Genomic DNA, 5,848 nt, shown 5'->3' with positions numbered 1-5,848 from the left:
CCCTCCATGTTGGATAGTCCCATAGTGACGTGGCATATTTATATTAACCAAAGATGAAGACATGGACATGATGACAATAATGATAATGACATGTGGCAACTAACTATAAGCTGGAAGGAAATGATGTGGTAGCAAGATGAAGTGGCGATGATGAAATGGCTTGACACATCATTTGGATGAAGTTAGCAAGGTGGCACGGTGACACTAGTGATTTCCAAGTGGTAGGAACAATTAACACATTTTGATTAGCGAAAAAGTTGAAAATGGGTGACACGTAGCACCTCTCACAAGATGCCACATGGCATGATGACATCATGTTGATGTCACTATGTGGATGACCATGGCCCTCTAAGGAACACGTCACATGGCATGGTCATAATGGGAAAGGGAACAAGCTTAAGTCTCTTTAGGTCCTGACATTGGTCACATGGTCCATTCAAAACATTCATATGGTTTAGTTTACAGTGATGTTAGTGTGAATGTCAATTCCATGATCGACCCTCCATAATCCTAGGAACACATCAATATATAGATATATATATATATCCTCACACATTGTGGGATCAAGGAGGAAGAAAATACTCATCGATTATAACAAGAAACATAAGCTCTCTAGTTGGAAATAGAAAGTTTGGTGTTTGTGGTTACATTCTTTGTTCTAGTTCGATGATTTTTCAGAGAGCAATGAAATCTAGGCTCGTGGTTCTAAGTATATTTTTCTAGTTTTGTTTTGGTTTGGTGGTTTTTTAGAGAGCAATAAACTCTTGTTTTGTAATCCTACTCATGGTTATGTTGTTTTGGTTTATGGTTCCACTAGGATTGGAACCTCTAAATCATACTACAGAGGTGGTTTGACTATAAATGGAGGTGGAATGATGATTGACCATAGACCATCGGATTAATATGGTGGAAACATGGATCAACTCTTATATGAATAGTGACATAGTTGGATGATGATTGGCCATACTTGTGTATACAGTGAGATGAGTTGTAATGTTGAGACTATAGAAATATGGTGATAGAATTGCAACTGCTCAAGAATTTTAATCTAAATCAAGAGACATGATTCTACTCTGCTGCTCTGCACAAATTAATTTTAGAGAAACATCCACAAACATGCATCAATCACATACACAAGTACACATATTTATCTAGGGGAAACCAACTCGTAGAAACCACTTAAGCCTGCTTGCATTAATTAGATGAATAGAGAATGCATTACAATTGCTTGCTTATGTTTAGCTCAACCTGCAAGTGAATAACCTTTCTCTCTAGTCAATGAGAGATCTGACCCAGAGTTAGTCAATTTCTGCCTCCACATAAGCTCTTATTTCCTTGCATAAATCGTGAGGAATTAGGCCCCTATTTTTTAGGAATTTTCTTCCAATTGATTGCGCAATTCCCAAGGATTGATCTCTGATTGCATGCAACACTTGTACACTCAATACTAGTCTACAACTGGTATTCCACTACCTTGGAATCTCCACCACAGTTGAGGAACTCAAATTCTCTGCATGCACTAGATATTTTAGGTTGATTGATCAATTAACTAGATGACCACTGAGTTAGATTGTTGTCCCATTGCACAACTAACCTCCAACTAGTTCTATCAATAGTTAGAACTAGTTTAATTGTATATAAATTGAAAAAATTGAACTCAATTGCTACAAATTAGCAATCACACATGCATAACTGAACTCAAAGCCCTCTAACTAGAATTTACTGAGCTAGCTGAGTGACAAGAGCCATGTTGCCTTAGTTAACAACCTCCAAGTTTTCTACTGATGTGGAAATTCAAATTTTATCAATTTTACCAAGGCAAAACCAAATTGAGACTTTCTTGCTACACTTATCAACACTCCCTCTTAGCAAGAAAGGGATTTTCAACCACCCCTATCCTATACCTTTGGAATTTGAACTTCACTCTTGACAAAGCCTTTGTGACCCAAATGGATATTGGTGGCCACCCACCTATTCCACTTGGACCCCCACCATCATTTCTTTCATTTTTTTCAGTTTCCTTAATTGTAGCACAATTTACTATTTTTGGCAGTTTTTCGGGTCCTGAACTTCCGAAGCCATTTTGAGGCCCTAAATGATGTTTTCTGGGAAAATCATGGGTGGAAGATCTGAGTTTTTTACCCAATATTAATTGTCGCCATTTGTAGTCCTCATATAGATATTTCTAATGAGGTATCGTGTGCGTCAAACGAAGATCGTATACCAAAGTTACGACCATAGGAAGTTGATGTACCAATTTACCCCAACGGGGCCCACAATTTGGCGTGTCATCTCCTAGGGTTAGGTTTTTGGATGTTTGGGGTTTTCTAGTGTTTCTCAATAATAAATAGGTCCTCAAGCTGCATTGTAAAATAGTTAAGAGTCATGTAGTCATTGCATCTCTTCTCAGAGATAAGCTACCATTATCTGAGCTAGTTTATTTCCATTCTGTATGTAAGCATATTTTAGTTCTTTGATATTAATGAAATGAAGTTTTATTTACACTGCATCTATATTTTTATGATTATATCTGTAATTTTTTGCATTCCTATTTAAATTCGAATCAACGGTATCAGAGCAGTGTTCTCTTTCTCGATCCTTCTTTGCATGTCCCCATTGGGGTCAGGTTATAAGGAGTTAGGGCCCGATCTGGTTGAACCTTTACAAGATCAACCTTGCAAACCTCGACCACTGCCCATGGGGGAAGAACAGAAAGATGAGGGAGCAGGAGGTCCTATCAAAATATTGCCCGAGGAGGCCCTCGAGAACCAAAGGAACGCGATAATGGATAAATTTGCCCAGATCCTCCAACGGTTGCCCACTGTCGGTGCATCCACATCTAGCAGCCACTCTGGAGGCATCACTCCCTTTAAGGTAAAATTAAACTTTGACATTCCCATATTTGAGGGCCAAATAACTGCAGACCCAGTAGATAAATGGTTAAATCTGCTAGAAGGATATTGTTCTGTTCATGATTTTTCCAGCTGGGAAAATATTAATTTTCTCTTCTCAAAGCCGCCCCACACATCAAGGACTGGTGATAAACCTACTATAAGAAGAAGGATGAAAGTACGCCCCCATTGTTTTTAGCCACACCCACTTGTAATTCATTCCGGGATGCCATCAAGGAGCAGTATTACCCTGTCGGTAGCTATGAGGATAAATGCATAAAGTGGACCATGATGTGGCAGGGAAGGGACCAAGATGTGTTGAAGTATACCAATGTTTTTCATACCCTTCGCATGAAGTTGGGTATCAAGGATTCTGAGAAACATTTGGTACTCAAGTACCATGGCTACCTACACAGGTACATCCAGGATGAGATGGAGTTCCCGGACATCTCCTCGCTCAGCACAACTTACCAATATGCTGTCAAGATTAAGCAGGAGCTTAAACAAAAAAGGTGAGACTTTGGATCTGCGAATCTGAAGCAAGGGAAAGGTGCCCCAAACCACAGAACAAAGGAAAAATCCAAGGCAAGGTGACCCAGGACAAACCGCCAAAGCTGCAAGTAAAGAACAAGACCACGAAGTCGAAGAAGGACATGGGAAAGTGGTGCGAGTTCAATAAGGGCTCCACTCACAATACAAGTGAGTGTCAGGCCAAGGAGTCATTGGTGGCCGAGCTGAAGGCTTCTAAATCATATGCATGTTCTGACCCTGAGTCAAAAATCGACAAGGGGAATTATAAAGGGAAGTAGATTTTTGATGTGAATGTTGATTTTGGGTAGCATCGGATGTGATCTAGCCACAACAATTGATGGAGAGGCTAAAGCACATGAGATTTCCAATACCCTAAAATGGTTTGGGCAGATTCTAAATAGTTTGGGAGACATTAAAATAATTAATATTTTTAATGGAGTCCCTAAGTCTGAATGTAGGAAAATAAAATATTAATGTGAATTAACATAAAAATGTGTTAGAAGGGTCAAAAGTCATGGATCAAGCTAGAGTTAATCTTAGTTGTTGATTAGGCACTTAATCTCGGTCATTGAATTGTCAACGACAAAAGTATAAAAGGAGGCTTGAGTGTCACTTGGAGAACACACTCAGTTGATGAAGATTTCGATTTTCAGGGGTAGGGTTTGCTAAGGAAGTCGAAAGAGTGATCAGACTTGTAGCTGAGGGGCAGTGAATACAGAAGAAGAGAGGCAGAGATAGTACCAAGAGGATCAATGCAGAAGCCAGGAGAGAGGGACGCAGAGCCAGCCAGAGGTTCACGTAGAGCTAGCTAGGGCTCATGCAGAGGCATCCAGGAGCTACGCAGTGCCTCAAAGAGCCAGCGTGGCTGACACTGAGGCTCTAAGGGCTGATGCAATGCCTCCAGAGGCTGACGTACAGAGAGCTAGGGTGACGTTGGGCAGACACTGGGCCAGAAAAGGCTGACACAATCCCTAGAAGCTGACGTTGGGGTTTCAACCGGAATACCTACTTCCGAATAGAGAGGTACTACTGCCGAGATTATTCTTTTTTGGGCAAGACAGTTTTTGCACCCAGATTGTATTCAGAAACTGCATAATAATAAAACCCTTAGATTGCTGCATCGTTTTTCCCGCATTGGTTTTTTTGGGGACATTGGTCCAAAAACAACGGTGTCTCTTGTGTGCTTGTTTTTGTTTCCTTCAGTTGATGATCTGTAATGTGTTGAGCATGTACTTGTATTTATTTTCAGTATTTAAATGGTAAATAACTTGTTAATTAATCAGAAAAAGTAGGCAGAAATAAATCAGAAAAGTACATGAAGGGTTTCTAATGGGTTAGACTTAGAAATTCCAACATTGTAGCAGAGCGAGGTTACAGATCATAGGAGAACTGAGGACATCAGCGAAGTAAAGAAGCAATAGTAGAAAACAGTTGTCCCGAGAGACAGACGTTGTTCCTAGCAGAGAAGCAGCAGGGAAGGGGTGACATAGTGCTTGCATCATCAAGTTTGAGCCGGGAAGAGGATCAACGCAGTGGCAGAGGGGCAAACTTGACCTACGCAGTTGTCGGTCATCTTTCTTAGTCAGGAAGGATTGATGCCCGTGGCCAAGAGGTTCAGATTTTGCTGGTGCCAAGATTGCGCAGAGCCTAGAGGTTCTAACCTTTAGTTGCTGGTGCTTAGGAGGCTATGGGTAAGTTGCAAAGTGAAGCTGGTGGGGTACTATAGTCAGAACAATACCTAACAGGGCAAGACCAAGGAGGAGGGAGTTGTTATCGAGGATTTCTAGCCAAGAAATCCAGGTCAGTGGTGCAGTTGCACTAAGGATCGGAGTGGGGGCATCTTGACATTGGCCGAGGGGTTTCCAGGAGGGAAATTGAGGCTAAGAGGGAGTCACACCGAGAACTTCTAGAAGGGAAGTAGATGAGCATCGAGATGGTAGTGAACGGGGTAAGAGACCAGGACAGACTCGATGGAGCCTCAAACTTCGTAGTCTGGAAAGCCAGAATCTTATTCGTTTTAGACGGGAACCTTCTCAAGCACTTCGCCTTGAGGACAATAACAGTCCCAGTTGACCCAACTGATAATGATAAGTATGAGGATGCGATGGAGAGGCCCAAGAGCATCATCCTTGACGGGATCAAAGACCATGTAGTACCACACATTGCCGAGAAGAATACGACAAATGAGATGTTGAAGGCCCTAAAGAAGTTGTATCATCATACTTCTATGCAGAGGAAGACGCTACTAGAAAATCAGTTGCGGTCATACCAAATGTAGAAGCAATAAAATATAGACACCTCCCTCGGTTGATTGAAGGAGATCCGAGATCAGATGACTTCCATACAGCCACATCGGATCAATAATTGATGGTGAGAATAGCCCTGAACGCAGTCTCAGAAGACTAGGAGGTGTTTGTCCATAGCAT

Source organism: Pinus tabuliformis, chromosome 7 (assembly GCF_031772625.1).
Source record: "Pinus tabuliformis cultivar Carrire ecotype Pingquan chromosome 7, CPIR1, whole genome shotgun sequence".
In the NCBI taxonomy this organism is placed as follows: Eukaryota; Viridiplantae; Streptophyta; class Pinopsida; order Pinales; family Pinaceae; genus Pinus; species Pinus tabuliformis.
The sequence above is the reverse complement of the archived record's forward strand: the minus strand, read 5'-3'. Positions refer to the sequence as shown.